Raw genomic sequence first — 25,856 nt, 5'->3', positions numbered from 1 at the left:
GCTCAGCCCCGCATCAGTTCACACCCCAGTGCATCTTTCCCATGACCCTGCGTGACCTCCCTCCTGGCCTCCCTCACTCCAGCATTGCACCAGCTCCCTGGCTGGGCTCACCATTAGCTTATAACAAACAGAGGATGAACTTAAGTAGAGAGCACTCCAGAGGTTAAGGTTTTCCTTTAGCATGGCCCAGAAGGCAAGGGACTGTTTTCTGTGTTTGTTGGTTTTTGTGGGGGGTGGTGTCTTTTTCATAGCGCTGGGTATCACAGCCAGGGCCTCATTCATGCTAGGCATCTACCACTGAGCTCACCTCAGCCCTAGTCTGTTTGTTTTGACACCCTGGTCTTGCTCTTAGTTCAGGCTGGTCTTGAACTACTTACTACCTCCCAAGTGCTGGAATAACAGGTTTGTGCCACCATGCCCACCACAAGAGAACTTTTGAGGACGCAAAAAGACACCACTGTGCTTTTTTTTCCACAATTGTCTCTCAGTACAATTTACATACAATTAGCTGCACAAATTTAGAGAGTCAAACACTGACAAACAGACACAAAATATTGAACATAGACACACACTGAAGTCTTATTTCCTGCTGTGTTGTGATTCTCGTCTCTTCTCTCCCCTTCCCCCATCAAACAGGGTGTGATTCTCTTCTTAACCTCTTTCATTCCTCCCAAACCCTGCAACCGTGATTCACCTTGTCACTCTCAATTAGCTATGTAAGTGGACCAAACATATGGACTCTTCTATAATTATGGTAAGACTTACCCACGTTGCTGTGTGATTTGCTCCTTTTCACTGATGGGTATTATTCTACTACGTGGCTCTACCGTGGTTTACTTACTCACTCGTTGATGGGTTATCTGGTTGTTCCTAGTTTGATCTATTGCAAATAAAGCCAGTATGCAAGTAAGGGCATCTATTTTTCTTGAGTAAATCTAAGAGCGGAAAGGCTGGATCATATGGCAGGTTTGTGGCTAGCTTTGGGTTTTTTAAAGGTTTGTTTATTTTTATGTACATTGGTGTTTTTTTTTCTGCATGCATGTCTGTGGAGGGTGTCAAATCATTTGGAGCTGGATTATAGACAGTTGTGAGCTGCCATGTGGGTGATGGGAATTGAATCCAAATTTCTCTGGAAGAGCAGGCAGTGCTCTGAGTAGCTGAGCCATCTCTCTGAGCACTGCCCCCCTCCCCACCCCTATCCCACTTTTTGACAGTGTCTTGCTATGTGAGGCTGGCCTCAGACTCATGTCCTCCTGCCTCAGCCTTTTACATGCTCATGTTACAGTCATGTGCTTCTCCGGCAGCCTTCAAGCTGGAGACACCCAGAGGTAGTCTCTGGAAAACAAAAAGGAAAAGAGAGCTGTCCCCGGGAGTCTAGCCCCCGCACAGGATCTGTCCAACGTCTCTGCTCTCTCCAGCTGTCCCTACCTCACCGTGTCTACAACTACAGCCCACTCAGAATTCCACCTACTCATCTGACTGCAGTGGTTCAGTCACAAATAAAACACCTGTAAAGAAGACAAACATGGCCTTTAACCTTCTGGGGGTGCCACTAGGGGTGCTATTCTGGAGGTAGTACTCTAATTTCCCAGTGGGAAAAAGGAATTTCAAGTAGCAGAAATGAGGAAGCATATTGTTTACAATCTAAAGATTTATTCACTTATTATTTATAAAATATTCTGCCTGCATGTGTGTCTGCATGCCAGAAGAGGGTACCAGATCTCATTATGGATGGTTGTGAGCCTCCATGTGGTTGCTGGGAGTTGAACTCAGGACATTTGGAAGAATAGACTGTGCTCTTAACCTCTAAGCCATCTCTCCAGCCCATTTGTTTGCGATCTAAATTGGCCGTGTGTGTGTGTGTGTGTGTGTGTGTGTGTGTGTGTGTGTGTGTGTGTTATTTTTGTACCCTGCCTGACCCATAATAAATACCAAATTTTCATTTGTTGAATGTCCTGGATAATTTTATGTAAACGACATAAAGCTAGAGTTAACTGAAAGAAGGGAAACTTAATTGAGAAAATGCCCCCATAAGATCCAGTTATAGGACATTTTTTAAAAATTAGTGGTTGATGGGGGTGGAGGAGGGCGCAGCACAGTGGGTGGTACCACCCCTGGGCTGGTGGACTTGGATTCTGTAAGAAGAAAGCAGGCTGAGCAAGCCATGGGGAGAAAGCCAGTAAGCAGCACTGTTGTGAGGGTTTTGGTTTCTTTAAAGACCCAGTTATGTTATGTGAGTCTGTTTTTGTTTCAGTCCCAGGTATGGGATAAGAGGCTGCTTCTCAGCAGGTGATTATTATTTGCCTCATGCAGTAGCAGAGGCGTCACCTTTGCCAGAGCTGCAGATAGTTTAATTCCAAGGACTCTGGAGAGGGGATAAATGGGAGAGCCCTGAGAGGGCTGTGGTCACTGCTGCTCCCCTTGTTGCTGCCAGTGGTGGCAACTGGTCTGTCCTGCTCCTGGCTCGTCCATTCACCATTGCTGGACTGCTGGATATTCTGATGAGGAAGAACTTGCCTCTATGTCCCTAATCAACAGGGAGTGGTCTCTAGAGGTCTACACTCTTGTACCCCTCTAACCTTCTTCCTATCCTGCTTAGTGTTGGGGATTCAAAGGGATTAGGGTAGAATAGGGTTGGAAGGGAGGTAGAGGTATAAGAACCCAAATAAAGAATCATTAAAAACAAAAGCCATGTGCGCCGCCCCCCTTCGTGGCCTGTGTTTCAGCTCCTGCCTCCAGGTTCCTGGCCTGTCTTCCTTCAGTGATGAACGATGGGTGCGGAAGTGAAAGCCAAGTAACTCCTTTCCTTCCCATGGTGTTTCACCATGACCTTCGGAGAAAGAAACACAATCGAATCCAACAACTTCTTAAACACTCACAGCAGTAGCAGCCTTTAACTAAGTGGATGAATAAATAATTGCCACACACGCACACATTTCTGACACAGGCACTCACACGAGCAGGAATCCTGAGATGAACACACAGCAACTGCCCGGCCAGTAGCTCTTTGTATGGAGAGAAGCTGAGAGAAGAATGCAGCCAGGCGTAGTGACGTGCACTCACAATCCCGGCAGTCAGTCAGGAGGTGAGCTTCAGGCAAACGTGTGCTGCACAGTCAGTGCACTCACAATCCCGGCAGTCAGTCGGGAGGTGAGCTTCAGGCAAACGTGTGCTGCACAGTCAGACCCTGTCTCTAGAACAAAAGAGAACAATAACAAACACATTGTGGTGGTGTCGAATGCAGGTCAGTGGTAAAGCATGGGCCTGGAATGGCAGGCTTGGGGGAGAGGGGGCAGGAAGGTAGGGGATGGGGGGGGGAGCATGAAAAGAATGCAAATTTTCTGCCTGAGAACATTCTAAGGAACATCCTGTTTCATAATCCCCCAACAGAGAAAATTTCACGATGACCATATAACTACAATGAAAAATGAGCAAGGCAGAGATCCTCGGTAATAAAAAACAGACTGGCTGTAGGCATTCCTACGGTATGGAAGCAAGCACACACACTATACTCACACACACACACACACACACACACACACACACACACACACACACACACCATCCCCCCATTCTGTCACGGGGAGACAGGCGTTCACTGCAAAGCTCCCAGGTCTCTCCACTTGAAATGCTCTTCAGAAGAATGACCTTAGGAGAAGGGAATGTAACCCAACTTAGCAACTTCTTAAGCACTAAGGGCAGTTTGGGTAACTTCACTTGGGAAAGAAACAGGGACAGGAAGGTCTGGGTGGTCAGGGTAGAAAATGTTAAAGCTGCATTTAACCCCATACACAAGGAGAGCTGAGAGTGACTTGTGTAAACTGGGCAGTGGCTGCAGGCACACAGAACCCGTGTGCTCTCTTTGGAGCTGTCCCTTGGATTGTCCCAAGTACATGTGTCACAGGCACTGAGATGTCATCCTCTAATTCCACTAAGGAAGACACTGTGGAGAAGAAAAGCTCACTGAATGTCTCAGGGAAGGAAAAACCACCTTTCTTTCTTTTCTTTCTTTCTTTTTCTCTTTTTGGTTTTTTGAGACAGGGTTTCTCTGTGTTATCTTGGCTGTCCTGAACTCGCTTTGTAGACCAGGCTGGCCTCAAACAGTGATCCACCTGCCTCTGCCTCCCAAGTGCTGGGATTAAAGGCATGCGCCACCACGCCCAGCAAAAACAAAACAAAAACACCACCACCAACAACAAAATACTTTTACTGTTGTCAGAAAGCAAAGATGCTTTAAAAAATACTTGGTGCGAACACTAGGAAGATGACACCAGGGATAAAGTGTCTGTCACAGAAGTGTCAGGACCAGAGACTGGATCTTCAGAACCCACAGCAAGGAGGGGTAGCTCTTCTGGGAAGGCTGGCTTCCCAGCCCAGACAAATTCCTGACCTCTAGGTTCTGCGTGAGAGACCCTGCCTTAGTCAATACAATGGAGAACAATGGAGGAGCTCATCTGCCATCAGCCTCTGCGCTCCAGGTTCACTGGCACACGGCTCCACTCGAGGAGGCTCCCGCTGGCCACACGGTGCCAATGTAAACATTAACACCTTCATGGGGTTCTCAGACATAAGTGAGCTTCAGTAAAAACTGCACCTGTGTGGAAGGAGACTACCCAGCCCATCTCCAGAATTCGAGATTTAGCAAGTCTGCAGCAGGCATGGTGGTGCACGCCTTTAAACCCACCACTCAAAAAGCAGAGGCAGGAAGATCTCTGTGAGTTTGAGGCATGTCTGGTCTACACAGTGAGGTCCAGGACAGCCAGGTCTATACAGAGAAACCCTGTCTCAAAACAAAACAAAACAACAACAACAAAAAGCTAGAATCTCCATATCCCCAGTGAGCACAACTTATCAACTACAGGTAAAACTGTAAGTCAACTGGAAGAGTTTTATCCAGGGCTTCTCCTGATACTCAAAAAAGACGAATACAGCGTGTGCAGAAAGGCCAGTGTAAAGCACATTACAGATATTAATTTATAAGGTGGTTTAGCTCTCTTCTGCAGTATGTGTTGGCTTAGAAAGCACAGTTCATTTACAATCCATATAATCAATAAGTGAACACATATGAAAAGCCCACAAATTAGTGAAATGACTCCAAAAATGCAGTAAGCGTCCCCAAAGCAGATAAGCGTAAACAGCACCAGCTGTGACTGGAGTACGGGCGGCAGAGAGGGGGCCAGATGTCAGTCAACACCACCAGGGCACTATCACCAACCAAAACGCGCTGCGCCAAAACCATGAACTAGGGCAAACAGCCCAAAGGAGAGGGTTACCGCATTCTCTACGTCCTAAGAAACAAAACACAAAAACTAAGAGTAAAAAGCTAAATGATTCACCGTAATAAATATTCATAAGATAGTGTGTTTTCAGTTAAAAAGCACACTGAAAGGCTAGAGACGTAGTTCAATAGTAGACCGCTTAGCTAATGTGTTCGATTCCCGGCACCATAAAGGAAAAACAACTCAGCCAGATAAGCATGCTACAGCGGGCGATGAGTTTGGCAGCGCTCACCAGATGAAGCCTAAATGAATACCATTTTTGAGTTAGACAAAGGAAAACCCACGAGCAAGTAAGACTGCGCACTCCCGTGGATAGACGGGAGTGGGGCTTGAATATCTCCCGCAGGCACCCAGCTTGGTGGTGGCTGGGGTGGGGGTGTTCCGTCACTAAAGATACAGTTTGAGTTGAGCTCTCAAGTTTGGAACCAGTCAGTTTGCAACAGAGATGCCGAAACCACACAAGGTCCAGCCCGATTTTGTTTGTTTGCTTGGTTTTGGTTTTTGGTTCTCTGTGTGTGTGGTGTTTGTTTGTTTGTTTCTCTTTTAGAATCCATAAGATCACTGCACCTGGAGGAGGAAGAAACAGAAACACAACCAAGGTATATTGACACAGCCCACAGTATAGATGAATCTCAAAATAGTATAAACCAACTGAGCGAGACGTAAAAGCAGGCATCAAGAGGCTCTTTAAGTACACTCCCTCCCCACTGTCTTTTGAGCTAGTTAGTGTCTGAATCAAGTGCTTAGAAAACATTGACAAGAATGTCTTACTTAGGGTTGATAACGATTATTGATTGTTTTGTTGTTTGTTTTTCAGACAGGTTCTCACTCTGGCTCAACTGGAACTCACTATGTAGACCTGGCAGGCCTCAAGCACAGAGATCAATCAGCCTGCCTCTGCCTTTAGAATGCTAGGATTAAAGGTGTGCACCTCCACAACCGCCTCTGGTAAGGATTTTAATCTGTCAAAAATTCAAAATTTGGGGCTGGCGAGATGGCTCAGTGGGTAACGGCACCTTTTGCCAAAGCTGTCAGCTTGAGTTTGATGTGCAGAACACACATCATCAACTCCAAAAGTTGTCCTCTGACCTCCACATACATACCATGGCACATACCTGTGAGCACACATGCACACACACACACACACACACACACACACACACACACACACACACATACACACACATAAATGTTAAAAAATTTTTAACAAAATTCAAAAATCGAAATGTATTAGTTAAGAAAGTCATATAAATAACAATGTGAGGAAATACAATTTGTATGAAGCTCTCGGCACCAACCAAGGGTTTCATGTTTGCTAGGTAAATGTTTTGCCCATGGTTAAGTGACTGCTAACTGCTCAAAAGTTAATAATAAGAAAATATTGTTTTGTTAAATGAGTCATAATAAAGGGATGGCTCCTTTTTTTTTTTTGCACAAAAGTTTGCTACTGGTTCATTGTGCATCAGCAGGCGTTAAGCAGTCCTCCAGTCTTCCCACATAAACAGAGCTGCCATCTGATGGCACAGACCACCTTGGGCTCTGTCATTTACGCTGAATTCTATTCAATGTATACACGTTTACCTCTGAGATGGCCCACCACATTGCCAGGGTTTTCTTTGGTTTTGTTGTTATGTGTGTATTTGTTGCTGGGTTTTTTTTGTGTGTGTGTGGCTGTGTGTGTGGTGTGGTGTAGTGTATGTGTGTTTGTGGGGTTTGTGGGTTTGTTTGTTTGTAGAGGGCAGTTCCAAGTTACAAAGACACGTGACCTCGACCTCTGGCTTCTTGTGGAGAAGACTACATCAGATATGTCTACAATGTGAGGCACACAGTAGGTGCTTAGGTCATACTAGGTGCTTGGATGTAACATGTCTTTCTGAACACTGACTCCCAGCAGGTCTGCTCATCAGAGCACCAATTGCATAATCAGTCTGGGTTGTGACAGCATAATCTGTTTCTGATACTCTTCCCGACTTGCTTTCTTAGGGTCAATACATGCTTATTATTTCACCTCAGATTTTTGCCTTTTGTTTTCCAGTGCTGTGCTTGCTGTTTCTGCCACCTGTCTGCCATCCCTCCTGACCTTCTGTGCTGCCACTCCCTTCCTCTCTCCTTTGGGTCCAGCTCTTAGGCATACCTTCAGGCCTTCCTTGGTTACCCCGAGCACCATTTATATTGCATAATCATATAGTCAGTTTTCATGCTGTTAAGCAGTGTTTCTATTCATTTTAATAGGTGTCTGGGTAAACTGGGTAAAGAAAGTACACCAGACAAATACTGGCTAAATTAAAATGGGTAAGAATTCCCTGCTTTTTAACACTCATATTTTCCTCATGTTTACTATTAAAAATTATACCTTAACAAATGTTCTAAGATTTATATATCTAAACTCACTCATTATTTTCCTTTTTGAAAGTATGTTACATGTGTGTGTTTGTGTGTGTGTGTGTGCATGTGCCTGTATGTAGATATCAGAAGGCAACTTTGTGGAGTCTGTTCTCTCCTTCCACATTGTGAGTTCTGGGGGTCAAATTCAGGGCGTTGGGTTTGGTGACAAATGTCCTTATCCACTGAGACTTCTCACCAGCTCAATGTATAGACTACAGGCTGGGTGCAGTGGTGCATGCCTGTAATCCCAGCACTCGGGGAGGTAGATGCAGGAGGAGCTCTGTGAGTTCGAGGCCAGCCTGGTCTACAAACTGAGTCCAGGACAACCAATGCTACACAGAGAAACCCTGTTTCGAAAAAACCAAAAAAGAAAAAGAAAAAGATATAAAATACATTCATAAAAATTACTTTTCTGGGGCTGGAGAGGTGGCTCAGTGGTTAAGAGCACTGGCTGCTCTTCCAGAGGTTCTGAGTTCAATTCCCAGCAACCACATGGCGGCTCACAACCTTCTATAATGTGATCTGATGCCCTCTTCTGGCCTGCAAGTGTACATGCAAATAGAGCACTGTAGACATAATAATAAATAAATCTTAAAAAAAAAAAAAAAGAAGTTAGTTTTCTGCGTCGAAGGAAATACAAAATCTGAAGTCCTTGAGTGAATTTCTGCACAGTTCAGTGAGAGGCCTACAGATTCAGGTCCAGCCCTCTGCAGGCAGCGCAAGAAGTACTGGCCTATAGTCCGATTTTATTGAATATTCTCTTCTTGACCAACCTACAGAAACTGTAACACATTGATAAGGCGAAAGAATCCAGTGCAGAAGAAGTCGCTACTTTCTGAAGTGGCACCTGAGCCAGTGCTCTTGAGGGTGCCGACTTGCAATGTGCTGCTCGTTGTATAAAAGCACATCTGGAACTGCAATGTGGCTCACACACGAAGTGCTTGCCCTGGCCATGCCAGGCCCTGGGTTCGATCCTGTGCACTGGATGAAAAGAAAGAATTCACTGTGGTGGGATTCGACGGTACAAAGCATGTGACCTCTGCACTGGAGAGGGAACTGAGGTTGGAGGAGGCCAGGAGTTTCGGCCAGTCCAGGCTACAGGATAGAGACTTTATCTCGAAGCATAAACAAGCAAACAAACAAACAAACAAACAAAAAACCCCACCAACCCCCCCAAAAAATCAATAAATAAAATTTATACATTAACAAATTAAAATACCCTAAAGGCACATGGAGTTGCTGCCAGGTCAGCACTGTGGCGGCCTATCAGCACTCCACCCTTCCACTCCATTTTGTCCTGTGAGTCCCCACTAAGCGCTGTTTTCAGCCACAAGCCTTGGGCTCTGCACAGCTGTACCATGACTTTCAGATTAGCCTCCATCTCTTCCTGCAAGTGGCTGCTTTATTCTCATGGCCAATAGGACGCAAAACCCGGAGGCAGAAAGTTATTTTCTATAATGTTTATTAATGTCTTAAGAACATGCCTGTGCCCATCTGTTCCCAATCAGAAAGAAATGGGAGTTGGGCATACAAAAATTCCAGTACGACGAAGGGTCAGTGAGCTTGTTAACTGGTGTCGGGTGCCAGTGATGTGCACGTTGGTGGAATATGCTGACTAGGCTGGGGGCCAGCTCAGGAGCAAAGCGCTTGCCTAGACCCCAGGAGCTGCAAAACCAAGAACAACAACAAAAAAAAACCGGACAAAGATTCTAATCCCCTTTACATCTGGTTCCTTTTCTGAGTTGGTGGATGTTTAGTTTGTGGTTTGTTCCTCAGGGGCTTCATCTTAAACTATAAAAGCAGTGATAGGAGAAAGGAGGGAGGGAGAGGAAGGTGTAGGCTTCCAACTTTTTCAAACCTACTTCGTTTGGGGTTCTTCAGTGCTTACACCTCCCTTCCGACCCGCCTACCCTAGATAGGAGAGAACAGGAGAAGCAGATCTTAAACTCAGTCCCTGGAAGCGATTCCACTGGCGTGGTTGGCAGGATTCCAGCAGACCCGTTAAACAGCAAACCAGCAATTCGGCAAAGGTGACTGCAACCACAGTAGCCAGAACTCAGAGCAGCAGCCGGAACCCGGAACCTCGAAGTGTTCTCTGGAGCATCTGGAAGCATCTAGGATCGTCTCAACATGGAGCGACGAACAACCAAACAGTAGGTAACGATGCCAAGACCAAAAGGCCCAGGATCTTGTTTTGGGCTCATGTATATATATCTCCTCTCAGAGCCGATACTAGGATGTTTTTCAGCTGGTAAAGACCAAGCCCCCAAAAGGGACAGTTCCTCTTCTAGTGGATAAATATCAGCTGTTCTCTCACAAGTCTGTTTCCCATTCCAAACTTGGGATCAAAACAAAACTAACTACTAACAGGAAGCGGGGAAGATGGAAAGAGAGGGGAGGACTAGAGGGAGGAAGGATTAGAAAACGTGTTTTTAAAGTATCCTGTTTTCTCCTAATGTGTACTATCTTGTGGTTTGTTTGTTTGGAGACAGCATCTCTATATGTCGATCAGGACCTTGAACTCACAGAGCTGTCCATTTCTCATTCTCGTGTGTCTACATCCTGAGTGCAGGCCTTAAAGGAGGGCTCCTCCAAGGCACAAGTAGACTAAGATACCAAGTGGGTGCCAGAAAAGGACCACAAAAGAAAAGATCCACTATATAAAATGCGGAAACCAAAAGGCCCAGGATCTTGGTTTGGGCTCATGTATATATCTATTATGCAGGAGACTAGACTAATAAGTGATAATACAGTCACACTGTGAAATAATGGACAGAGAGACAACGAACGGCTATCCACGGCAATACGGATGGTTTTTAGTAACATGTAAACATTAACTGAAAGCATTAAACAAGGGAATTCCGGGAGCTGGTGTAGCCCACATCTCAGGGCATGAGAGGACAGAAACACGGCTCCTCTGCCTCCACAGCAGGGCTGTTCCAATGGGAGCAGAGCCTGGCCTCTCCCACATTGCATCCTATGGAGGGAGGTGGAGAGGACACCATGAAAGATCAACAAGATTTTTAGCAAAACAAAGAAAGGAAAAACAACTGAGAACGTCAAAGACCTGAGGTGTTGATTCTTCTGCCTGTGTCTTTACCATATGTAGTATAGACTGCAAAGAATTTTACAAGAGTTTAAGGAATAGAACAGTGTTTTGAGTAATGAATTGGTTACTGCAATCTAACAAATGAACATATCCTGCTGCTCACGTGCCTTTTTGTATATATAAACAAAGCTAATCGCTATATATTGTTTACACATATATATACATTTATAGTAAAGAGAAATACATAATATCCATTAATATATAGTATTTTTCATGGGATTCATGGACTAAGAGTTTGAAAGCCTAGCAAAAATCTCCTTTTGGGCCGGGCGTGGTGGCTCATGCCCTTAATCCCAGCACTGGAGAGGCTGTGAGTTCGAGGCCAGCCTGGTCTACAAAGCGAGTCCAGGACAGGCAAGGTTACACAGAGAAACACTCTCTCGAAAAACAAAACAAACAGACAAAAATAAATAAATAAATAAATAAAATTTAAAAATTTCCTTTAGTGTTGGCCATTTATGAAAACATTTAACACATGTAACTTTTTAAAATTTGCTTAGAGCCTGGTAGTCTTTGCAAGTTTAAATTTTCCTAATTTTAATTTAGTAACAAAACGGAGGATTTGGTAGGAAGTGTAAGTTTAAAGGAAAAAAAAATACGTCCCGCTCTTGATTATATACCCCAGGTTGGCCTCGAACCTTGTTTGTTTTTTTAATTACTTTTTTTGAGAATTATTTTCATTTTCTGTACGTGGGTGCTGTGCCGATTAAAGAATTTAAAAGTAGGACAGAACTGTGGCCAGAGTCTTGGGGGGTGGGGCGGGGAATGGCCCTGCCCAGCCATCATATGATGCCTGGGAAATCAGGCTCCCCTCTCGAGTTTCTGAGTTTCATTAATAGAAGTAGATATACAAACAGAAGTTCCAGCACGTTCAGAAGCCGGAGGACAATTTTTAGAGTCTAGGAGGAGAACCCCGGAGCAGGCAGCAAAGCTGTGAGATCTCCTGGCTGCCTGGAAGGGAGGAGAGTGGAGGAGAGAAGAAAAAAAAAAAAGTCAAGCTGCTTGAGAGAGAGCAGTCTGGAGCTCTGCCACCTGGAGGCAAGGCGGCCACACACCAGGAACTGAGCGAGCCTTTGAAAAAGTGTTAGGAAGCCCAAAGCTTTGGATAGAGAGTTTAAACGTGGGAACTGGCCTGGCGGGAGAAAAGAAAAACAAATAGCTCTGTGTTCTGTGTCACCCCTCAGACCCAGAGAGACCCCTGAGCCTCCTGGCAGCTTGGCTGGCTGGTAGGGTTTGCACTGTAGGTAGGCGGTGAGGGTGGAGGAGTGAGTTCTGGACAGAAAAAACACTTTGTGTAAAGCGAGGGGCCTTCCTATGGGACCCGACCCACGGCTACTTAGGATTAACCCTTAAGACCCGAGACAACCAGCCGGAGCGTGGTGGCGCACGCCTTTAATCCCAGCACTCAGGAGGCAGAGGCAGGCGGATCGCTGTGAGTTTGAGGCCAGGCTGGTCTACAAAGTGAGTGCAGGACAGCCAAGGCTACGCAGAGAAACCCTGTCTCGAAAAACCAAACCAAACCAAACCAAACCAAAAAAACAAAATGAAAAAACCAAAAAACAAACAAACAAACAAACAAAAATAAAAAAAACCAACCAAACAAAACAAAACTGGAGACAAGGGCCTGTCGCCACCTAGAGGTAGTTTCTGCCCTTGACACCACCAGGCACAGGAACTCTAAAATTATTTTAAGGAGATAAGGAGTTTTCAAAGAAGGAAGTGAGTCACCGCCCCCTAGACACCCCAGGAAAGCTGGATCACTTAACCCAGATTCTTATTTTTTTCAATATTGTTGTGCTTATTTTTTTGTCTGTTTTGTTCATTTGTTTCAATTCTAGGGTCGGAACCGAGGGCTCACATGGGAGGCCGGAACGCTACACCTAACCCGCACTCCACACATGTCCACACTCATCTCCGGCCTCACATGTTTATGTCCAACCCCACTACACTAACTCTTACGCTGAATTCATCCTTTTGAAACTGTATGGTTTTGAAGGAAAGAACTGTGGCCACCCAGAAAGACGCAGGTGTCCGTAGGCTGATCATGGACGGTATGTGGCCAGCCCGCGCCGCCTCCATTTGGCAAGACTTACTGCGCTGCCTCCACGTGGCAGGATCAGCTCTCAGAGAACTGCCGCACACACTCCCCTGTGACGTCAGTCCCCTCTTTGCTTCCTTTCTTTCCGTCCCGTCCATTTTGGATTTCTTTTGCGCCCGTCGGCACCTCTTACTTCACAGGCTATATTCTGCGCTTGTGTTTTCTAAAGTGAGTGAGTAACACAGCTACTGGTCTAGTCCCAAACCAGACTGGTGGTGTATTTGCGGCCACGAGTGACACAGCAGAGAGCGTGATGAAGGTAAGAGGAGTGCAGACAGTTTGTCCCAGTCCCTTTCCTGGCATGTGGGGTATTTCTGTCCGGTCTTCATGAAGCACATGAGTCTCCTTACTGCTTGATTATTTATATATTTGGTGGTTTTTTGGGTTTTTTTGTTTTTGTTTTTTTGTTTTTTTTGGTTTTTCGAGACAGGGTTTCTCTGTGTAGCCTTGGCTGTCCTGGACTCACTTTGTAGACCAGCCTGGCCTCGAACTCACAGCGATCCGCCTGCCTCTGCCTCTCGAGTTATATATTTGTTTTTTGAGACAGGGTTTCTCTTGTAGTCCTGACTGTCCTGGACTCGCTCTGAAGACCAGGCTGACCTCGAACTCACAGAGATCCGCCTGCATCAGAGTGTTGGGATTAAAGGCATGTGCCACCACGCCTGGCTATTGAATCCTCCTTTTAAAAACCACTGTATTGAGCCTCTAATCCCAGCACTTGGGAGGCAGAGGCAGGTGGATCTCTGTGAGTTCGAGGCCAGCCTGGTCTACAGAGCGAGTCCAGGACAGCCAAGTCTAACACAGAGAGACCCTATCTCAAAACAACAACAACAACAAAAACCACTGTATTGGACAAGACTCATAACAATTCCATTCATTTTATCTAACTTTACGACATTTCCCTTTAGCTCTACATTTGTTTTCTCTGCGTTTGTGTGTATGAGGAGCATGTGCCACGGCATGCATGGGTGCCTTGGAGAACAATTTGCAGGAGTCACTTCTCTAAGTCCTCTATGCAGGCTCCAGGGATCCAACGCAGGCCATCACATTTGGTGACAAGCGCCCTTACCTGCTGAGCCCTCTTGCTGGCCTCATCTTTAGGACATTTTCAACCCTGCAGAGGAAAGTCCACTGCATCAACAGTCTCTCCCTTCTTCTCAATGCATACATACCGAGCTCCCAGGAGCCATCAATCAACTCTGGCTCTGTGGACTGGCCTCTTCTGGACATTTCCTAGCCTGGAACTAGACAGGCTAGCATTGGCTTCTTTCCTTTGAGGGTCATCTTTTTATGGCCAGACAATATTCCATTATAGAGATATGCTACAACGTATTGATCTACTCATCCACTGTTGGAAAATTTTCCTTTTCTGGTTGCTACAAATAGTGCTATTGCAAACAGCTGCACAGAGGTGGAATATCATCTCCCTAGGAATGGAATTACTTAGTCTGAGGTTTGAATGACAATGGCTCCACTATGTTTTACAGAGGGATGCATTTCCCTCAATAATACACTATGGAATTCTTTCCTTGTCAGTATTTTTTTCATGACCTATTTTGTTTTTGAAGCATGTTCTCATTTTGTAGACTTGGCTGGCCTGGAACTTACTGCGTAGACGAAGATGACTTCAAACTCTCAAAAATCCATCTGTTTCCACTTCCTAACCGCCCTCCGTGTCTGGTCTAATTATCCTTTTTAATGACTAAATAGTGTTCTATTTATCCACAAGTAATCAGTTTTTCATTAATATGGATAATTTTTTTCAGTTCCATAAAATTAAATATGTAATTCTTTTCACTGTTACTTTTTAAAAAAACTTTATTAGCCTTATTCTATTGTGGTCAAAACACTTGATCTGAAATCCTCTCTTAAAAAGACTTCAAGGCTACAATATAGTATGGTTGACTATAGAAATAATGTGGTAAGGGCAGACATCTAGACCTTTCTAACCTTGCCTAAGTGAAACTACACACCCTTGATTAGCTATTTATTTCTTCCTCCAGTCCCTGGCAACTACTTTTGCAAAGGGGTGTCTTAAGATGTTGACTATTTTTCATACCTCATATAAGTGGAATAATTAGTATTTATTTTTAAATTATTGGTTTATAAACACCCCACAGTTATCATGAAATTGGTGGCCAAAATCTGAAAAACAAATGCTGCTGAGATGTAGAGCAATCTGAGCCTTCATGCACTGTTGATGGGACATATGTACAGTTGTACATAAAGACAGCAGCATGGCAGTTTTTTAAAAGTTAAAAAGAGAAAGACTATATGATTGATCCACCAAATACAATTCTGGGCATTTATGTAAAAGGATTGCAGTCAGGGTTGTGGAGACAGCCCAGCCAATGAAGTGCTTGCCAGTGGCTTCAAGCCCCAGAGCCCACATAAAAGCCAGGCTGTGTTTGAGGCTCCAGCACTGGGAAGGAGGCGAAATGTAGGTCCCTAGGGCTCTCCAGAAGCCAGCCTAGTGGAATTAGTAAAGTCCTGGACAACAGAGAGACCCTGTGTCCACAACCAAGGTGAGCAGAACCAGGTGACCCTGATGTTGACCTCTGGCCTTCACATGAGCGCGCGCACACACATACACACACACACACACACACACACACACAAGAATTGAAATCAGCATCCTTAATAGAGATCTGCATTTTCATGTACAACATAGTCACAAAAACCAAGCTAGAGAAACTACCCCAATGTTGATTGGCAAATGAATAAATAATGAAAATGTGGAATATGTACACAATGGAATATTATTATTCAGCCTTTAAAAATAGAAAACTAGGGCTGGAGAGATGGCTCAGAGGTTAAGAGCACTATCTGTTCTTCCAAAGGTCCTGAGTTCAATTCCTAGCACCCACATGGTGGCTCACAACCATCTATAATATGATCTGGTGCCCTCTTCTGGAGTGCAGGTGTACATGCAGGCAAAACATTGTATACATTATAATAAATAAAATCTTTTAAAAAAAATAGAAAACTAGGTGTAGTAGTACACACATACAATTCCAGCACTAAGAAAAAACTGAAAGATCTTAATTCAAAGTTGACCTAGGCCGCATAGCAAGGGCCTGTCTCAAAGAGGTTAAGAAATAACAAAATCCAGGGGCTGGAGAGATGGCTCAGAGGTTAAGAGCACTGGCTGCTCTTCCAAAGGTCCTGAGTTCAATTCCTAGCACCCACATGGTGGATCTCAACCATCTATAATGAGATCTGGTGTTCCCTTCTGGCCTGTAGGTGTACATGCAGGCAGAATGCTGTATAAATAATAAATAAATCTTTTTAAAAAATTTAAAAAAAAAACAAAATTCTACAATGAAGATACAACATAAATGAACTTTGAAAACATCACACTAACTAAAATAAGCCAGTAGTGCTTTGTTTGTTTGTTTGTTTGTTTGTTTCTGATGAATTATTCAAGATAGTTCCCCAAGACTAGGATTGATAGGGCTGTATCCCATAATATCATTTTAGTGTTTCAAGAACAAAAATAGCTGGTGAGAAGACACAGGTGCTGAAAGAGGAGGAAGAAGAGGAGGAGGAGGAAGAAAAGGAGGAGGAGGATGGAGAGGAGGAGGGGGAAGAGGAGGAGAAGCAGCAGCAGCAGCTCACCATGTGTCCATCCTGGAGGTGACAAGGCAGAAAATATTCCAGCACTGAAGCAGACGGGCATGCATATACACAAGCAATGTTGGCAGGAGGAAAAGCATCTTGCTCTCAAGCTAGTCTATTTCTATGACAAAACACCACAATCAAGTCAACCTACAAAAGAAAATATTTAATCTGGGAGCTCACAGTTGCCGAGTACTAGAGTTTATGACGTAATGGCAGCAGGCCGGCACGGTGCTGAGCAGTAGCTAAGAGCTTACATCCTTATCTACAAGTTTGAGCAGAGGAACCTAATTGAGACTGGTGTGAGCTTTTGAAACAGCAAGGCCCACTCCCAGTGACACGCCTCCTCCCACAAGGCCACATCTCCTAATCCTTCCCAAACAGGTCCACCACCTGGGGACCAAGCATTCAAACATAGGAGCCTACAGGGTTTTATTGCTGTGAATAGATGCTGTGACCAAGGCAACTCTTACAAAGGAAAACACTTCGTTGGGGCTAGCTTACAGTTCAGAGGTTCAGTCCATTATCATCATAGTAGGGAGCACGGTGGGACTCAAGCAGACATGGTGCTGGAGAAGGAGCTGAGAGATCTACATTTGGATTCATGGGCAGCAGGAAGAGAGAAGTGAGCCACTAGGCCTGGCTTGAGCTTCTGAGACCAGAAAGCCCCTCCCTCCAGTGACGCCCTCCAACAAGGCCACACCCACTCCAACAAGGCCACACCCACTCCAACAAGGCCACACTTCCTAATAGTTCCACTCCCTATGGGCCTAGGGGGTTCATTTTCATCCAAACCTGTTGCCTCTGTTTCTTAACAATTAAACTTTATTATACAACCCAACTAGCTTACACAAGAGGGAAAAAAGGTTAAAGGGAAAAAAGATTTGGGCCCAGGGGTTCTGCTCAAACTATGGCACCAGCCAAGGACAATACATGCGGTAAACTTCAAACCCCTACCCAGATCTAGCCAATAGACAGGACATTCTCCACAGTGGAGTGGAGAGTGGGGTCTGACTTTCACACGAACTTTGGTGCCCGATATTTGACCATGTCTCCTGCATGGGGAGGCCTGGCACCACTCAGAGGAAGGATAGCAGGCTACCAAGAAGAGACTTGACACCCTATGAACATATACAGGGGGAGGAAGTCCCCCTCAGTCACAGTCATTGGGGAGGGGAGTAAGGGGAAAATGGGAGGAAGGGAGGGAGGAATGGGATGATACAAGGGATGGGATAACCCTACCCTGAGATGTAATATGAATAAATTAATAAAATTTTAAAAAATATGTGATAAAGAGATTTTAAGCTACTGTGTTAATAAATGTTCCATATTCAAAATATTTGAGACAATTTATAAGAGGAAAAAGAAAGAAAGAAAAAAGAGTGAACCTTCCACGGGACAGGTCCCTACGTGTCTCTGGCCTGCGCACTGGTCTAGCATGTTCATTGATCCTTTTCCTGATCCACGTGCACTCAAGCCCGGTCTGAACCTGCTCCTCCTCTCTCCTCTCCGCCTGCCTGTCTCTCACGTGGCCGGTCTCCTCCTCTCATCGAGGGTTGATTAAAAACACAATAGTCCAGGTGGAGTCCTAGGGTCTACTTCCTGAATTCCAGGCCCAGGATGGCTCCACTCAGTCTATCTCAAGGTTAATCTCAGGGAGTATTGGTGGTATGTCCAAGGATAAAGCCCGCCAAGATTGCTTTCACCTGTGACAAAGCTTACACTCCTTCCCACACAAACCAGCACAGGTGTGAAAGCAGAAAGTGCTCCAGCACCCAGCTCCGACAAGTGATGCTGGCAGAAAGGAAAGCATTTTGCCATCTGGCTAGCTCATGCCAGTGGGAAAGTGACATATTATACATGTCAGTTGGGCAGATGAAAATATGGTAGATGGATGAATGCTTGCATATACAGATAAAGGAATGACCAAACAGACTGCCATGCGGCTTAGACAAAGATTTAGCCTGTATAGCTTTGCTGAGAAACAACGTTCACCTGCAGACTTCTCAGGTTAGAACCCTTGCTCTCCTAGCTCCTTCCAATGTACGGCAGCCCTCTGCACTAAGTCAGGCGCACCGTGACACATCCCTCCTCATCATGTCAGCCCAGCCCTTTCTGAGTCCATTAGTACCCTAGTGCCAGCTCCCCAGCTCCCTAACTGTAAACCGAGCTCTTCAGTTTCCTCCCGATGCAGTGTTCACCATCATTAGTGTCTTCCGAGGTTGCCTCCTCTTTTCTGACCTTTTCCCTTGGGAAATTCTTTGACGACAGTTAACTCTGATTTTCTGAAACTGACCTGCAAGAGGCCATTGTGTTGATAACTAGAACAACATTAGGAAGGTGCTGGAAGTGAAAGACCCTCCTCACGGAGTGTCCTTCGTCAGGGAGACCCTCCCCAAGAACCAGCGAAACCAAAGTCCGGTTGCAAATGCAAGAGGCTTTATTGATTACACGGGTACCCGGGCGACACAGTCTATCGGATGACTGGCGCGCCGAGTGAAGGGGAGGAGACCCTTTTATAGGGTGGGAAGCAGGAAGCGGGGGTTACAGAAGCGAGAAGCATAGTTACAGGGTCTTGATTGGCTAACTTAATGTGGCTAGATTTAGCTCTGGTTAGGGCTTTGGAATCAGGAAATGGTTAGGCTAGCCTATTCACTGACCATACATCCTGTTTTTCCAATAACTTGGCCCCAGGGCAGTTTTCCAGAACCGCTTGTGTAGACCTTGTGAAATGGTGGGTGACCATGAACCTTGTGACGTCTGCGAGCCTTGTGACATGGTGGTATTTTTTCAGTCTGACTGAGCCTTTCAGGTGACCTCCCTTAACCATTGTACAAGCCTTACAAAATAGAATCATTTACAAAATAGCAAGCCTTGACTAAACAACATTTAGAAGTGGGGTCTTTCATTCCCCTCTTTTTCTATGAACTAGAATGGAATCTTTCATTCTATTTCAGTTTCCATTTCCTGCTTTAGGCGATGGTATTGCTGGGTGAGGACCATCGCTTGGATTATGGATAACCTATCTTTCATGAATTGGACCAATCTGTTGAGGATGCAGGGTCCAAATAGGAGAATCAAGAGTATAATAATGATTGGTCCCAGCAGGGAGGAGATTAGGGTGGTAAACCAGGGGGACCCATTAAACCATCTCTCGTACCATGACTGGCCTGACTCAAAGAGACGCTGTCTCTGCTTTAGTCTTTTTCTTAATTTGCTCATACTATCTCTGACTAGCCCAGTATGATCCGCATAGAAACAACATTCCTCTTTCAGAGCTGCACAGAGTCCACCTTCTTGAAGGAACAGAATGTCCAGTCCTCTCCTGTTCTGGAGGACCACCTCAGAGAGTGAGGTTAATGATTTTTCTAGGGCCGATATAGATTCTTTTAATGTCACAAGATTGGTGTGCATGGCCTGCTGGAGCTGTCTGAACTGGTATGTTTCAGCTAGGGCGGTGGCTCCTGTTCCTATTCCTGTAGCTATTCCTCCCACGGTGAGACCGCCTAACAACAAGGCTAGGGTGAGGGAGACAGGTTCTCTGGGATGTCTGGTCATTCCTTTATAATGAGAGTATATATAACTAGGGTGATGGTAGGTAACCCTGGGCCAGACTTCGACCAGAACACAGAAGTCACTGGTTTGGGTAAGCACTGTGGTTGACACACAGGGGGTTAGTCCCGAGTTGCAGGCCCATTGAGTCCCAGTAGGCCCGGTGAGCCAATATTTGCCGGGATAGATCGTGAGGGTTTTGTTGCATAGGGCCTGATGGGAGTGGGGCACTTTTTTTAAGCAGGGCCCTTTTCCCGGAGAGTGCTGCCAAGCGAGCGGCTTTATCGGCAATCCTGTTTCCCTCTGCCTCCAGGGAAGTTCCTTTCTGGTGCCCGGGGCAGTGTATGATGCTGAGTTCACGGGGCAAGTGTAGGGCTTTTAGCAGGGCCAGTATCTCAGTCTTATTTTTAATTTCTTTGCCCTCCGAGGTCAGTAGGCCCCTCCTCCGGTAAATTTTTTCATGGATATGGGCTGTGGCAAAGGCATACCTGCTGTCGGTGTATACGTTGAGGCGTTTACCGCTGGCCAGCTACAGTGCTTTGGTCAGAGCTATCAGCTCGGCACGCTGGGCTGATGTCCCCGGAGGGAGAGGGCTGGACCAAATTACATCCTTGGTGGTTGTTACGGCGGCTCCTGCTCGCCGTTCTCCATTTTCCAGGAAACTGCTGCCGTCCGTAAACCAGGTGCAGTCAGCAATCCGGAGGGGCTGGTCGGTTAGATCAGGGCGGGTCCCGTGAGTCTCAGCCAGTATTCTCCTGCGTATTGAAGTCCCATTTAGGGCGTTTTAAGGGAAAAGCGCTATTAATCTCGTCGAGCAGCTGGGTTGGCCGCCCGTTCTCTCCTGGGACATTTTTCCGTGCCTCTTGAATGACTCGCTGGTATTTCTCGGTGGTCAGGAGCGTCTGCAGGAGTTGCTGGCAGTCGTCCCAGGTAGGCTGGTGAGTCACTAAAATAGACTCGATCAAGGAAGTAAGTCTAGTGGGATCCTTAGAAAAAGGAGGGTTATTATTTTTCCAGTTGTAGAGGTCTGAGGCAGAGAAAGGCCAATATTGAATTTGTCCTCCATTGCCTGCTCGCAAGGGAAAAGCCTGGGAGGTGGCGTCCGGGGTTTGTTCCCGGCGGTTCCCGCAAGCGGCCCGCCACAGGGGAGGAAGCTGCTGCTTGGGATTGGGGAGGTGCCTCCGGAGCGGCGGGAGGTGCAGCACCCGCCGGGGGCTGAGGGCCCTGGTAAGGTGGAGGGAGTGGTTAGGTGGCGAGGAAAGGAAAGGCTTAACCCAAGGGGGTGGGTCGCGGACCAGAGTCTCCCAAGTAATGATGTATGGGAATTGGTCAGGGTGGCCATGAGGGCCTGGGTCCATCACCTTTGCCTTAACCTGTAAAATGAGAGTCAGGTTAAAAGAGCCCTCCGGTGGCCAGTTAACATTGAAGGTTGGCCATTCGGAGGCACAGAACGTTTGCCATCGGTCCTTACGGACCTCCACAGATTGGTTGTGTGCGATGGTCCGGACTTCCCTGAAATGTTTAAGGGTTAAGGTCAGCGGGGTGGTAACTGTCTGGCCCATGTCTGCAGAGAAAGGGAGTGTACACAGAGTGACAAGAGAGATTAACAACAAACCAAAAGAGATAGATCGCGCTGCGCGGTGCCGGCACCAAAATGAAAGTAAACCAATTGGAGACTGCGTTGGGGTTCCGGTTTCCCCGTCTCCCAGATGAGGAGCGTATCCGTTGACCAGGGGCGAAGCCCCAACCAAGCCAAGTCGGATCGTCCTCTCAGATGGGTCCTAAGGACCCCGGATACCCCCGTGGGACGTCTCCCAGGGGTGTGGAGGAGAAGTCCGAGTTCGTCAACTCCTTCTAGCCTCCACCAGATACTAATGACCCAATTGAGTCTCAGAGTAGCACAGAGATGGAGGACAACCAGGAGACAAACAAGACACACAATACCCACAATGCCAGCAGTAGAGAACTTACCTCCCGATTTTGGGTCGGTGGTCCCTGGGCGGGGGTCTCTATCCCGGACGAGCCCCCAAATGAAAGACCCTCCTCACGGAGTGTCCTTCGTCAGGGAGACCCTCCCCAAGAACCAGCGAAACCAAAGTCCGGTTGCAAATGCAAGAGGCTTTATTGATTACACGGGTACCCGGGCGACACAGTCTATCGGATGACTGGCGCGCCGAGTGAAGGGGAGGAGACCCTTTTATAGGGTGGGAAGCAGGAAGCGGGGGTTACAGAAGCGAGAAGCATAGTTACAGGGTCTTGATTGGCTAACTTAATGTGGCTAGATTTAGCTCTGGTTAGGGCTTTGGAATCAGGAAATGGTTAGGCTAGCCTATTCACTGACCATACATCCTGTTTTTCCAATAACTTGGCCCCAGGGCAGTTTTCCAGAACCGCTTGTGTAGACCTTGTGAAATGGTGGGTGACCATGAACCTTGTGACGTCTGCGAGCCTTGTGACATGGTGGTATTTTTTCAGTCTGACTGAGCCTTTCAGGTGACCTCCCTTAACCATTGTACAAGCCTTACAAAATAGAATCATTTACAAAATAGCAAGCCTTGACTAAACAACATTTAGAAGTGGGGTCTTTCAGAAGTTTTCGCTCTTTTCTGGGCATATTTTCCAGCGATGTGCCAGAGTGGCTCCTATAGCATACAGACAGTCCCACATTGTGTGGAGGGTTTATACTAGAAAGCCAACAAATTTTCCTTACCAGATCCCTGACTCCTTATTAAAAATCTTACAACTGACTTTCCACAAATAATACCCCACTTCCTATCAGCATTACCCTTTAATATAAGCATGCAATTCTTGGGAAATGGCAAGCAAAGCCACCAAGTGACTGCATGAGACACGGAAGCTGCAGCCTGCCTTGAGACTTCATTCTTTGGCAGCTCCAAGTTCCTGCTCTAACCTCCTCCTTCTATCCCCTCCCAACGCAGCCAGGTGTAATCAAGTCTCCCCTACTCTTTTTTTTCCCCGTTTACTACTTTTAATTACACTGGGGTGTGTGTGCGTTGAGACAGGGTTTCTCTCTGTAGGCTTGGATGTCCTAGAACTCACCCTGTAGACTAAGCTGGCCTGGAACTCATAGAGATCCACCTTCCTCTGCCTCCTGAGTGCTGGGATTAAAGGTGTGCACCATCACTGCCTGGCTTAATTACATATTTAAGGACAAGAAATTATGAAACAGATCAGTGGACTGGAAATGAAAACACACACACACACACACACACACACACACACAAGCCAAGGACCACAGCCTCTCTGAAATGGTTTAAGGAGCCATTATAGATAGATGTTAGTAAGAAAAGTGCTGCATCCTGGAACATTTTCACCAAACTCCAGGAGCAGCAGCAGCAGCAGGGCTCAGGGGTGTTGGGCAATGTCCAGTGACCCAGAACTAAGCATTTTGGCTTAATGAACAGTTGGTGAGGGAAGGCTCACATTGTTCTGACCTACATTGCCTGTGGACTAGGCAGGAGCGTATACTGCTGTCAGACTTTGAGGGAGGGTGACTAGAATGGGGATGGGACTTGAGTTTAGGCTTTAGCATTCAAATCTCAAGAATAATATTCCCAGCTTGCCAACCAATCGACTTTCCTCATCTCTCCTCCCCTCCATCATCCAATGCTCGTAGCTCAACTCGAGGCACCTCAGAACTCCTCCCAAGGCTCCACAGAGCAGTGTTTGTAATGAGCTCATTAGTAAGCAGAATGCTCACGCTGGACTTGAGGCTTTCACAGTATCTACTGAAAAGGCAGACTCGGTGCTAATAAAACTGGTGAGAAGAAGGAAATCCTAACGGAAGGAACGATTTCAAATAGTACAGGTGGCGCATGGGAGAGAAAGCCACGGACCAGAGAGTCAGGGGTCCTGGCCCTCCGTTTGCATCTATACTGGAGTCTCAGTTTTCTTTCTTTCTCTCTTTTGTTCAGTTCTGAACATGTGGGTACTATAAAAAAGGAAAAAGAAGCCAGGCATGGTGGCGCATGCCTTTAATCCCAGCACTCGGGAGGCAGAGGCAGGTGGGTCGATGTGAGTTCAAGGCCAGCCTGGTCTACAAAGCAAGTCCAGGACAGTCAAGGCTACACAGAGAGACCCTGTCTTGAAAAAACAAAACAAAACAAAACAAAAAAAAAAAAAAAAAAAAAGGAAAAAGACCAAGATCCAAGATGCAAGGTTCAAAGCCCAGGCTTACATTTTCCAATTTGTATTCAATTTTTGTTAGCTTGTTTTTTGAGACAGTTTTTTTCTATGCAGTACTGGCTGTCATGGAGCTCACTATATAGACTAGGTGAGCCCAAACTCAGAGAGATCCTTCTGTCTCCACCTTCCCCTCTCCCTGTGCTGTGCACCACTATGCCCAGCTGGTGCTTGTTTTATAAGCCTAGGAGTCCCACAGTTTGTAGCATACATTTTACAAGTATTGCATTTTCTTAATGAACTGCTACTTTATTAGTATAATATGGAAGATCAGAACATGGCTGGAGGTAGGCAAGAGAAATGAGTAACAACAGAAAGTAAAAAATATGTATGTACAGAAATGTCACAATGAAACCAACCCATGCCTTTGTATGATAACAGAAAAAAAAATTAAAAGCCAACAAATAAATATAATCCTGTGAAATACCTTTTAAATAGCTAAATGAATGTTTCAATCACCGGATTTATTACTCAAATATTTACATACCAGGTAGTGTGGTGTACAAGGAATGAATGCATGACACAAAATTACTCATTAAATAAATGACAAAATGTTGACAAAAATGTTTTGGTCCTGGTGTTACTTTCTGGCACCTGAAATCCTCCCAACGTGAGAGAAAGCCAGTCACAGGGTCAGAAGGCTGGAATGTTGACCCAAGACCAGCCCCACTTATAGAGAGGGAAGCCGACTAAATATAGAGTGCATTATTAATGGCCAGTTTGTTTGTTTTTCAAGATAGTGTTTCTCTGTGTAACAGCCCTGGCTGTCCTGGATTCACTTTGTAGACCAGGTTGGCCTTAAACTCACAGAGATCTGCTTGCCTCTGCATCCCGAGTGCTGGGATTAAAGGTGTGTGCCACTATTCCCGGCTTTAATGGCCAATTTTAAGTCTACCATACCTAATGTATTCTCCACAAAAGCCGAGGTGAGGGTCTTCTAGGTTCCCATAAACATCTGGAAGTGCCAGGAGCACCCAAAACTCAGGAAAGAGCTATGTCTCTTACATCATCATTTTTCTACGCCTCTCTTCCATCTGGCTGAACATCTGTACCCTTCCTAATTTAAAAAAATATAATAAACAAGTTAGCGCATGCTTCTTTGAGCTTTACAGCCATCCTAGCAAAAGATCCAACTGAAGGAGAGGAGTTTGAGGGCCTCTGATTTACAGGTAGTCAGCCAGAAGCACTGGGCATCTAGACTTCAGCTGGCAGTCTTGTGGGGCTGAAGCCTTTGATCCGTGGGCTCTGATGCTCCTAAGCTCAGGAAGTCAAGGTCAGAATTGCAATGAAGTATAAGACACCCTGCTAGTGTCAGGGAACTGGTCTCAGTGGGGGGGGAAAATATCCAAATGCCTGTTTACAGAAGTGTTCTGAGCTGAGTGTTGAGAAATGAACTATTCCTTCCTACCCTGTAGGACTTATTCTGGGAAGGTACCGTGAAGTAACTAGGATGGGCCTTCCAGTTTGAAAATATCACAGAATATTGTTTCCTAGAGAATCCTCCTCACTCTGTTAACAAGAAATAGGCCAGGGAGGGAAGACTCGTGCCCGAGAGCCATCGCCGTGCTTCCCACCCTGAGCTCAAGACTCTTCCCATGCGAAACTCTCACTT

At 45.9% G+C, this 25,856-nt stretch overlaps 1 long non-coding RNA gene across 1 annotated transcript in view; it reads left to right on the top strand.

The window, feature by feature from the left end:
* Positions 1-9,336: 9,336 nt before the first annotated feature.
* Positions 9,337-25,856, top strand: part of LOC311589487 — a 54,554-nt gene continuing 38,034 nt past the window's right edge. The window contains exons 1-2 of the long non-coding RNA XR_014776566.1: positions 9,337-9,817; positions 12,612-13,130. This is a non-coding gene — a long non-coding RNA (uncharacterized lncRNA). The remainder of the gene's footprint in view (positions 9,818-12,611; positions 13,131-25,856) is intronic.

Source organism: Acomys minous, assembly GCF_964271855.1.
Source record: "Acomys minous genome assembly, chromosome: 18".
Lineage (NCBI taxonomy): Eukaryota > Metazoa > Chordata > Mammalia > Rodentia > Muridae > Acomys > Acomys minous.
Note: the sequence above shows the minus strand (reverse complement) of the source record. Positions and strands in the feature narration are given on the sequence as shown.